The sequence below is a fragment of the Balaenoptera physalus genome, assembly GCF_965194825.1.
Source record: "Balaenoptera physalus genome assembly, chromosome: 18".
Classification (NCBI taxonomy): Eukaryota; Metazoa; Chordata; class Mammalia; order Artiodactyla; family Balaenopteridae; genus Balaenoptera; species Balaenoptera physalus.
The window spans coordinates 1,371,503-1,383,645 of NC_138899.1; the positions used below are offsets into that span (position 1 = coordinate 1,371,503).

General features: G+C 42.3%; 1 protein-coding gene across 4 annotated transcripts in view; it reads right to left on the reverse strand.

Moving 5' to 3' along the window:
• Positions 1-12,143, reverse strand: part of LOC309647517 (uncharacterized protein) — a 191,968-nt gene that overhangs the window by 21,045 nt on the left and 158,780 nt on the right. For 2 of the 4 annotated variants that reach the window (XR_014256105.1, XR_014256106.1), the window contains exon 1: positions 698-3,712. The exons of 1 other annotated variant lie outside the window; for it this stretch is intronic. The gene's annotated coding sequence lies outside the window, so the exon portion shown is untranslated. Of the gene's footprint in view, positions 1-697; positions 3,713-10,706; positions 12,058-12,143 lie in introns of those variants that run through there. One more of the 4 variants, XR_014256104.1, reaches the window with a different exon arrangement.

The following is a 12,143-nucleotide window of genomic DNA, read 5'->3' on the forward strand; positions in this document are numbered from 1 at the left end:
CCATGTTTGTGGAATAAATGGAATAATTACCCTAAATATCTGTTACATAATAGCTCTCAGATCATGCAGCTCACTGGGGAATCACACAGGGCTGGGGGGGGGGCGGGCATGGTCTCCTTGTCACCTTAGTCTCAATGGGTGGCTGACCTCGTCATTACTGGTCATTACTGTTCGTGGTGGTGGTGGGGTGGTGGTTGTCATTGTAGTTTCACTTTTCTAAGGATTCGAAGAAGGACTCTTTGCAGAAATGCTTCCAGATTCTGACTTAGTTGCAGTTCTCTCCTCCTCGGTCTGCTCAGGGGTGCAAGGGCTCCCATCATCTCAATAGGAATTACATTCCCTTTCCTTTCCCCATGTCAAATGGATAAAGTCCTCAGATTGAAAAGGGAAATGATGGGGTCACAGGTAACTTTAAACCATAACAGAAAACTAAAAACAATCACAACCGGTACTGGGGCATTTCATCTTTTGAAATAAGAACCCCACCGACCAGGAACTTCTCAGTGAGCATTCACAGTTGTCTAAAACTGTGAATCTAGGGGCAGAGATGAGAAAATGCAGGAAATCAGTATATTCGAAACCTTTTTTCATGTCTAGATGCCCATACCTCTAATGTACACCATAATTGTCTCCTAAAGAGTTCAGGAAAAATGGATTTCATCGAATGTATTTTGACTTTGCAGAATTCCACTCTTACCTCTTAACTCTTCTTATGTGAATCCATTTGACTGTGCTCAAAACTCAGTGTTCAGTACGATAGTGTCACTTGATGTTGGAACAAGAAAGAGGTTTGAGGAGCTAAATCTAGCTCTGCTTTCCTATAAGAAGCCAACATAGGGAGGCAAAGCAGAAAAAGAGAGAATTCTGTGAGACAAGACAGCGTGTCCAACACCTGAAAAAAGAGAAAATTCCAATATCTTTAGCAATGTGAAACCGCAAGCCAAGGAAGGAAAACTGCAGAGGTATTCTTTAGGATTCTAATAAGGGAGTATTGTCACTAATTGGGAGCCAAGAGATCAATGTAACTGAATAAGGAGTCCAAAGGTAGGCCCAAACATATACAGTTAATTGATTTTCAACAAAGGTACAAAAGCAATCTAATGGGGAAAGAATAATCTTTTCAAAAAATGATATTAGAACAATTGAGTAACCACATGCAAAAAATATTAACCTTTACCTCACACCACATACAAAAGTTATGCTCAAATGCATCACAGACCTAAATGTGAGAGGTAAAACTATAGAATGTTAGAGCATTATTCAATAGAACTTTCTTGACGAAGGAAATATACTTTGTCTGTATTTCCCAAAATAATAACCACATATGACTGTCGAGCATTTGAAATGTGGCTACTGTGACTGAGGAACAAAGTTTTAAAAAATTAATTTTATTTGATGTTAAATTCAAATAGCCATTTTTAGGCAGTGGCTACTTCATTGGGCAATGCGTTTCCAGAAGAAATCATGAGAGAAAATCTTAATGACCTTGAGTTTGGCAAAGATTCCTTAAATACAACACAAAGTGCATGAACTATATGAAAGAAAAACAAAATCAATAAACTGAACTTCATCAAAACTTAAAACTTTTCTTCTTCAAAAGATATCGTTGAGAAGATGAAGAGGCAAGCCACAGATTGAGAAAATATTTGCAAGACAGTGATCTGACTTGTGTCTGGAATATATAGAATTACCAAAATTCAATAATACAAAAAAATAATAAAAATGGGCAAAATGTTTTAATAGACAATTCTCCAAAGAAGGTATATATTTGGATGGCTAGTAAGTACCTGGAAGGATGCTCGACATGATTCGTCATCAGGGGAAGGCAAATTAAAGCCACATGGGATCCTACCACACACCCAGTAGTACGGCTAACAATGAAAAGCAAGTGTTGATGTGGATGTGGAGCAACTGGAACTCTCATACACGCTCGCAAATTCCTGATATGTTTAATCTTGCAAATTATAGTGTCAAAGGTGTTTATGATAGTGATGTAGAGTATGGAAGGAATTTGTGGTAAGAACAGAGAAAACTAAGTGTATGAATAACAAGAACTCTTGCAAAACAAGACCATTAATAACTTCAGGGGAAACAAAAATTTTGAACGAAAGGAAATATAATCGTAGTTTACCACTCTGCTCAGCCATGAGCAGTACTTCCATGTTCAGACTAAGGTATACCCTGAATATTTAACAGAAACAATGACATACCTACTTTGGGAAAGAGGGAAGTGGGGAAGAATGTAAAAGAATGTGGAAGCTTTATACTTGCTAATGAATAAGGTCCAAATAGATAACGTCTAAAATTAATAAATCAAGAATAAGCAATATAAAACTATAATTCAGAAATACGGAGATAAACAGTGGGAAAAACAGCCAAAAGGCTTATAACAGGTCGCTGCTGGGGAATGGCCCTGAGAGCTGGGGATGCCTGAAACTAGGGGGGGGGGCTACTTTCCTTATAAGCCTTATAATACTGTTTGCCTTTAAAAAGTACAATGTTCAGCAAAACTATGGAGACAGTGAAAAGATCAGCGGTTTCCAGGGGAGGATGAATAGGGGGAGAACAGGGGATTTGGGGGGCTGTTTGATACTATAATGGTGGATACATGACATTACGCCTTTGCCCAAACCCACAGATGTGCAACACCTAGTGTGTGCAAACGTAAAACTGTGGACTCTGGGTGATAATGATGTGTCAGTGTAGGATCACCAATGGCAACAAATGTACCATCTGGCGGGGATGTTGATGGTGTGGAAAGCTGTGCATGCTGGGAGGAGGGGGTACATGAGAACTCCCTGTACTTTCCACTCAGTATTACTGGGAACCTAAAACTGCTCTAAAAATAAAGTCTATTAAAACTGTTCCTATGTACTATATTAATTATAAATATTAGAATCTGTCAGCACTGGATTTTTGTCCTGAATTTTATGCTCATTAATGATATGCCCTTTTGTAGATAACTTAACCTCTCAGGTTCTTAACCTATAAAAAGGGGGAAATATAATAATTATAAATTGGAGATGTAGTGAGGATTAAATGAGATTATATATGTGAACTTCAATAGTGATTAATCTCTTTATACATTGCATTCTTCGCAAAGAGATAAAGATGGCGTACAAAGATGCATTTAATATAGCAAGATAAAGTGAATTAAAAATAAGTAAGAAAAATAAGTCTGGCACCCAGGAATTGTTCACTTTTCTTTCTCCTGTAATTGAAGCAACACGTTTTGGGTAAATTTCATGAGTTCCTGTGCCCGCTACATGCTGCCTTAAAGTGGCTTCAGTAAATTCTCTCTACTATGCTTTTACGTAAATGATTAGGTCAAGATGGACTCCTGCTTGGTTGTATTAAAAGGTCCTATTTACAAATAGCTTTTGGGGATAATTGCACATAGAATATTTGAAAGCCCGCAAGACTAAACTATTCAATTTTCTAGTAAACCAGGGCCCTCAGAATGTGCACTATTCACTAGGCAAGAAAATTTATTGGTGTCATGATCAAAAGAGTGAATGTTATGGCTTGAATGGTGTCCCCAAGAAGAGGCTGGCATCCTAATGTGACCTTATTTGGAAATAGGCTCTTTGCAGACAAACAAGTTAAGATGACGGTGTCGGTGTGTGTGGTGTCCTTGTAAAGGGCAAATTTGGATACAAAGACACACAGGGAGAACTCCAGGTGAAGATGAAGGCAGAGATCGGGTGATGCTTCTTCAAGCCAAGGGACGGCAAGGATGCCAGCACACCACAGAAAGCGGGGGTGGGGGGGTGGGGGTGGTACCTGGGACAGACCCTCCCTCACGGCCTCAGAGGGAACCAGCTTGCTGGCACCTTGATGTCTGACTTCTGGCCTCCAGACCATGAGGCAATACATTTCTGTTGTTTGAAGCCACGCGGTCTGAGGCACTTTGTACGGCAGCCCCGGGAGAAGATGTACGACAAGAGGGACTATTTAGTACACAGGAAGGTTAAAAAGGGTTCCTTGCTTAAAAGAATCCGACCCGAGTAAAGGACGTGATCTAACAGTTGCACCCCATCTCTGATCCTGGCACCATGCACAGTACACAGCGCTTCTCTGAGGCAGGGGTTGGAGGGCTCCTTGCAAACTCTTGTCTTTTTAATACTTTGCTCTTTCCAATGTGACCCCTCTCTGACCCCCTCTGCTTTGGGTCCACTTCCAGCTTCTGGGTAACCCCTCGTTCCTAAGCATTTTCTTAATGCTCCGTGTATTTCTTGGGCTGAATTACGTTCTCCACTTGTTCCCATGTTCTACTCACTGTCATGAATACATCCAACCGAAATATTTCAATCACGTCCAGTTCAAGCGCAATTGTATGTTTATAACAGAATCCTGGCTTCCATGGGCGAGAGGTTGTGTAGGAGTATTTTTATAGTGAGCTTCAAAAGCCCCTCACGTATGTCCCCTGAGCTGGGTGAAAGCAGCATGGAAGCCTGAAGTCCTTCCTCTGTGGCTCAGCACACAGCTGGTCACAGGCGATCTGCCTTCCTGCCCTGCCGGCTTCCTTTCCTCATTGCTGTCCCGAACTTTCCTCGGTCTTTCTCAACTTCCTCAACAAAACAAAAATAAGAAAAATGAATTTTAAAATAATAAAAAAACTTTAGAAGAAAGTAGTTTAACATGCATACTTGAGAGTTCTCTCTTTCAAAGGGAGCGTGTTCTCCTATTCATAGATATTGAACAAGCCTATAAGATAAAAATAATTATTTGACAAAATAAAAATGGTAATCAAATGTTTGGATTTCAGAGTGACGGTAATGACTCATACTGACGCCCTCTGCTTTTTGAACTGCCGCCTTCAGACACTGAATTGACCCGCCCCTTCCAACATTATCACGTGCTGTTAAGGCCACGGCGGCTAGGATGATGGTTACGTGCAGGCGTGTTCCTTGTACGTTGTCCCCAACACCCAGGACTATAGACATTGTGTCACCATGTGGTTTACAAAGAGAAAAGAAAATCCTGTACAAAGATAGAAAAAATGTCCTGGGACAGAATAGTTGACACTAAGGTGAATTAAATAGAGAAATAAAATCCAGGGCGACTCTTAAAGCAGTCTTGTCCTTGGTCAAAACTAGTAGACTAAGCATCTTTTTAAAAAGTTGATAGAAATCCTGGTGCTGGGAGCACTTACAACGAAAACAGACAACAAGCTGATGAACATGTTTCAGCAAGTTTTTGCATATGTTTACATGTTTGTAGTTTACCATCTCTAATTCTCTCTGAGTTGCATGGATTTAAATTTGGTTATGTTAATCTGAGGAAGATATTAATGTAAAACCTTTCTTCTCATTTAAAAAAAGGATAAATCATTTATATTACTCTTTCAAACTGAGATTACTAGCAGAAATGTATTCTCAGTTTTAAAAAATGTGAAATTTGGATAACAAGCTAAATTACCCACTTACTAAGGGAAATTATACAAAATTCTCAAAATAATTAAACCAATACTTTATTATCTAAATGAATACATCACCTGTAGTAACTATTTGCAGAAAAATAAGATTGTATTTAAAGTCGCAGCTCAAATTAAATGATGCCATTGTAGTGACATAATATAAGCAAAAATAGATCATTTAAAATCAATCTACAAGCTGCAAATTCAATGCCAACTTGAATCGTGCACGTTTTTACCATACCCTTAGTATTCTGATAATTTTTTACTGTGCCCCAGGCCAAAAGAAATATCTAACAGTTCCATTTGTTAAGTAGCTATGTAACAATATATATTTATATCTGACAACTTAGCAGCCATTTTTTAAAAATTACATGAATTGGATGAAAAAAATAATACTTTTACTTCATTCCCTGACTAACCACCGTTGCTGAGTAAGGCTCAGCTGTACGAGGTCCCCTCTGCACAGCTTCTCTGACCTTGGAATCACGTGGTCCCCAACACCTCACTCCTGACCTACCTTACGTCTCCCACGGGAATTGCTTTTGACACAGCAACTGCCAAAAACCCAATTTCATGAAGATATGATGTCATCAAGAGGGATTCAGCTACAAGCAAATGTTGAGACTGGGAGCTACCATAAGGTACAGCTCCCAGGGCATCTGACCAAAGTCCAGCACTGCTGTGTTTCCCCCCAAATTCACAAGTATCCTGAGCTGTCTCTCTGAGTTCTGTGACACCCCTGGGAAAGCACAGGGCGGGGACAAGGCTGGGACAGGTTATCTGGCACTGCCCTACTACCCAGTGGAGCTGCCACGTGCTTTCCTCTGCTGCCACCATCATTCTAACTGTAAGAAATCAACGTCCAGTTTTATACATTTCAACCATACAAGCAAGTTACACAGTCCAATTCACACTAGAACGAGGAGCATTACAAAGAAGGATAATAAGGCAGCATCCGGAGACAGACCTGGCTGGGACTAACTGTCAACCTATTTCCACATCAAGGTCACCACCTTCAGACTTATACCCCTCGCGCTCCCTGCTAGATTTCTTGATGGTTCTACGATTAAAGCGGAAGAGGTGAATTCCCACCCTGTGCCTCTTCACAGTGCCTCTCGCAGTCTAAGAGGGTGGCCCCTTTCCCCTGCCCGCCTCCTCTGTCCAGGTGCCTGAACCATCTCTGCACCAGAGCTGGCTTCATCCTTATGGTCCTGGGAGGAAACTTACCTTAATATCACATGAAACAGAGGGGCTTGGTACCACACCGCACCGTATGATACAGTATAACACAACACAGCACAACTGTAACACTTCACTGGCAAACCAAAGCTCCTTGCACCCCCATGTGTCAGATTATGGAGCAGGTCTTGGGGAATCGAGAGTTGGAAAACAAGCTCCCGCAGTCCAACAGTCCCTTGGTTTGGGGCTTATGTACACAAGCTCTGGGGTCCACTCGCCCAGCCACAGGAGGAGGCCCGCGTGCCACTCTCAGCACCGGACTCTGCTTTCCTGTCTCCTTAATCACCACCAGGACTATAGCCAGGGAAGCACGCCGCGCCCAGGGCTCCGGGATATGCGCCAGGCACTGTGCTAAGCCCCAAGGTGCCTGCTCCCTGCACCGTTCCCTGGGGGTGCGCGGGGGTCCTCCAGGCGGAAGCAGGACGGCTCCTCTGGGCTGGTCCTTGACAGCAGCTTCCCAGCAGCCCCCCGAAGCCCCTGCATCTGCTCCGCTGTATGGATTCAGTTCAGTAAATGGCTGTTGGTCCCCACAAGGTGCCTGGAACTGTGCTGATGCTTGAAATCAAACTTTAGGACAAATGAACGGATCAAGCCAGACACCGAGCCTGTTCTCCAGGAGGCTGGGGGCTACTGGGCATGCTAGGTGACATGCGGTCTCTGCCCGGGGGCGCGTCTGCTCCCCGGAAGGTGTTCTAGCAAAGGCAGGCCTTCATCTGCACGAATCTGCAGGTGGCCCAGGCTTCGCAGAGACTGCACAGGGAAGCGGGAAGGGCCGACCCCGTTCTGGTCAAGATTTTAAAAAATCCTAAAGTGAAGACTTCGCCTTAAAATGTTGTAAATGTGCTACTTTCCTCAAACCTGATTTAATATAACTGTTAAAAATTCATAACTGTTTCAAATTCATTTAAAACTTAAGCTGTTTAAATTTATATTGAACTTGAAGCTTATAGATTGATTTAAATTATCTATTTTTAATGCAAATGCATGATTACATTTGAGCTGTGACTTTAAAGGCAATTTTAGTTTTCTGCAAATAGTTGCTACAGGTGATGTATTTATTTTAGACAATAAAGTACGGTTTAATTATTTTAAGCCTTTTACATAATTTCCTTTAGTAAGTGTAGAAATTAGTTTCTTATCCAAATTTTGTAGTCAATGTTTTAAAATTGAGAGTATATTTCTTGTAGTAATCTCAGATTGAAAGACTAAAATAAATGATTTATTTTTTAAATGAGAAGAAAGGTTTTACATTAATGTCTTCCTCAGATTAGCATAACCAAATTTAAATCCATGCAACTCAGAGAGAATTAGAGATGGTAAACTACGAACATGTAAACTCATATGCAAGGACTCGCTAAAACAAGTTCATCAGCTTGTTGTCTATTTTCGTTGTAAATGCTCCCAGCACCAGGATTTCTATCAACTTTTTAAAAAGATGCTTAGTCTACTAGTTTTGACCAAGGACAAGACTGCTTTAAGAGTCACCCTGGATTTTATTTCTCTATTTCATTTCATTCACTGTAACATAAACATTTCTACTCCAGCCCTTCCCTCCTTCCTTCCTTCCCTTCCCTCCTTCCTTCCTTCAATTCCTTCCTTCCCTTCCTCCCTTCCTTCCTAGTACAGGATTTTCTTTTCTCTGTGTATGTAAATCACGTGGTGACATTATGTCTATAGTTCTGGGTGTTGGGGGCAGTGTACGAGGAACACGCATGTAATCATAATAACCACAGCAATTACATTTATAATATGCAATAATGATCAAAACAAGAGAGTTTAAGAAACTCTTCCCTGCCCACTGTTCACAGGGGCCTGATTATCTGGACTGACATCCTTATCCATTAGAATGATGAACGATTTAGACAACAAAGAGTGTCATCTTCTCCAAAAGCTACAGTTAAAATGCATAGGTTACCAGATTTCCTGAATGATGCCCTGCGTCCTGAAATTAGCTAAAAACCCTATTGGAATTCCTGTATTATCAAGATAGCTTTGATTCTTTCTAGAGAATATTTTCTCTCATTTTACCCTACTTAAAATTTATTTTCTTGCATGTTACTGAAATAGATACGGATTTCTTCCATTACCACACTTTTATCTAGGTCTGTATCTATAAATACAATGAATGCTATCTTTATTATGATCTGCAGTAACAGTCACATGCGTCATGCGGAACCCTGTGCTTTCTAGGTTAAACATTGCTGATACATGATAGCTTATTCTGTTTACAACAGCAGCCTCTCTATTTGTCCAACCTCTTCCTCTCAAAGACACTTAAAGTACTTAATGTATCAAGGTTTTTGTTTTTTTTTTTTAGACAAGATACTCCCGTTTTACAGATGACAACATAGAGAAACTTGATAGTTAAATAATATTGTGTTATTATGATTACAATTACGATATATTCAACAAAACCCATTTATTCCATCTCACATGTACTATTAAATGCCCTTCTCCTACTTTCAAATACCATTAAAATAACGCTCAACTATTTATGTGAATGTTTTGGCCCACACTGCATTCACGAGGGCTGTGCAGACCTGGTCTACGTAAATACAAATTAGTTTGGTAAAATCAGAGATTGATAAGGCACAACGTGACTTTGCTTCGTCCTTTAATCGCCCATCTTTAAAACAAAGATGCGGGTGTGGAGTCCGCCTCCTGTGTCTTCCTGACTGCCCTCCAGGAGAGGCCCAGTGCATCCACAGGCAGCCAGGACGGCCGGTCCAAAAATGGAAAATAAACTCAGTAAATCGGTCAGTCCTCTCTACTTACAAGATTCTACTAACAGAGCTTAAATTTTTTCTTCTCCCGCTAATTTAATTTTTTCAAAAATCATCTAAACTGAACAATTAAGTGAGAGTACTTTATAAATAATAAACTGCTACTCAAATTTAAGTGATCTAGACACGGTCTTAATAGCTACTTACCATAAAATTGTTGGGGCCCGTGTCCTATCACGGGTCTCCCGAGAGCCCTGCTGGACCTGCCTCAGCATCTTCTGGAGGGTGCCTAGGAGAGGGCCAGGTCCCTTGGAACCTCAGGAGCAGCCTGCCCGGGGCGCTCGGTCTGAGAACCTGCGTTTGTCACAAGCTCTCCTGGTGTCCTGTGCACCCAGATGAGAGGCCGCTGCCCTCGTGAACCTCTAAGTCTAAATCTTTGCCAACTCAAAGCCGATCTGGAGCAGCCATTCGCTGAAAAACAAAGCCGTGACCAGACCTACTCTGCTCAAAGTTATTCCAACCTTCCTCCACGCAAAAAAAAAAAAAAAAAGAAAAGAAAAAGAAAGAAAAAAAAGAAAAGAAATACAGTGTGTGTGCACGCTCCGTGGGAGGACCCCACCAGACTCAGCTTCCAGCCGAGCTTTCACTTACTCTGAGGAGCCTTCCCTGACCCCCCAAGATGGGCATGCACAGTCTGTCCCACAACTGTGGCCCTCAGTGTCACACTCTTTCATGTGATGACCAGGCTCACCCGCTGGGCAGTGAGGCCCGTCATGTCCACCACTGCATTCTCAGCACCTGCGCACAGGCCACACATACAGCAGGTGCTCAGACAGTAACGCGGACCCACCATGGACTTGTAATCAATGTCTGCTGGGCAGATGGACCAATGACGTGATGATCGTCAGGTAACTCTCAAGAGAAACCGTTATTAATACGATGGAGGGGACACTGGTTTGTATAATTATCACTGTTTCCCACCCAGGCCACACTTGGCAACTGACGTCACAATTCCCCACGTAATCCCTGCCTGAACGGACACAGGCTTACGTGTCAAATCACCATTTCTTGGGAGGTTACTATTTGCTGGGCACAGCATACTCTTAGATCCTTAATCCCGACTACATCCTTCTGAGGTTGGCTTGATGATTTCTGTTTCACATGTGAGAAGATGGACTCAGAGGTAAAGACAGTTACCCAGGACATGGGGCTGCTATGTGACCAGCCATGATTCAACTTCAGTTCTGACTCCAAATCTTGCATCCTTTCCCATCTTGCTGGACAAGGCTCAACAGAGATTAGAAACAATATAAACATCATCTCACCTCACCGTGATTCTTCCTTTTCTTTGAGCACAGGTGTGTCATTTCTCCCTGAGGTGAACATGCAAATGGCCAGTTTTTAGAAGGATAAATGTCCCCCCCCTTCAGTTCAATTGCTAACACAAAGAACAAAGCTCCTGCTTTTTCATCTGTGTGGATATTCATGCTAAATTGCCTGCTGAAGTCTGGGCTTTCCCACATATCTAAATTTCCCCCTATAGTATGGATGACTTAAAAGCATGAGGTTTCTAAATCCTTTCCCAGGTTACAACATGCTCACCTGGATTTCCTCCTGTTCTGTTGCTTAGAAATAAAAAAGAGAAGTTGGCTTCTGCTTGGAATGTCTTCAGGCCGACCTTACTCTGCTACCATACTGTTTATAGGTGTTCTGTACCTATGAGGCTCTGTGCCCTATGCGTTCCAGTTTTCCTCCTGTGAAACCCGAGGTCAGTCTTTTCGATGCTAAGATTCTCATCCCCATGTCTGTGAGCGCGGAGGACTATTGCTGCCACTAGATACCGTCTCTACTTAGCGTTTCCGGGGTGCGCAGAGAGAGAACAATGTCTGGGTGATAACTCTTGTCAGTCCCCCCATTGTCAAACCCAATCTTACATTCCTCCACACTCTCACAATATTTCCCCATTGGGAACATGCCTGACATTGCAATTTCTCAAAACTGCAGCTCTGCAGTGAATGCCTAATTCCTGAAACTGCAAAATCTAACAAAAGCTGATTTTTTCCACTGATTTGACTGGCTGACTATTTCGAGGCTTTGCATGTGATGCCCTGCTGTTCTTCACAAACAGCGTCTTTAACGTCCCCACGCGGTCGTTCTGAAGTGGCTGTGGGCAATGAAGTCCTTGCGAGGGACCTGCGGGGCGTTCAGACTCACTCACAATGTCCGGCCTTCCTGCCACAGACAAAATTTCCCCATAGGTTACCTTTAGCAATTCAGGAGTAGCAATCGGTTACTTGCTTTGAACCCGGAACCCACTCACCAGGAGAGCCCAGTGTTACCCAGGGCGGCTGTGCAAACACATCAGCGCACGTGGAGGTATCTGTTTGCGGTGTTTTAAAAACTGCTTTCTCTCCCTCTCTCTCTGGTGTTGGTGTTTTCACATTTAAAGATGAAAAGCCAATTTAGAGGAAAATATGGCAATTCTGTTTTGTTTTCACTATCAAAATAGATGATCTTTTTCTATCTTTGGATATACCACTAGTTTGGGTGCTTTATCTATTTTTCATATTTGTTAAAGCCCCTCGTGCTGTTACTGCAGCGCAAGTTCCCAGCTTGACTGGCGAGGAGGACAATTGTATCCTCTTCCTTCCTTCTCCCCTGACCCCCGACCCGATCCCTCACCGCAAACTCCAGTTTTCCTGACTTGCCAGATGAGCCGTGGGGATTTCGCTCCCCATGAGCTACGCCGGATTATCACCCAG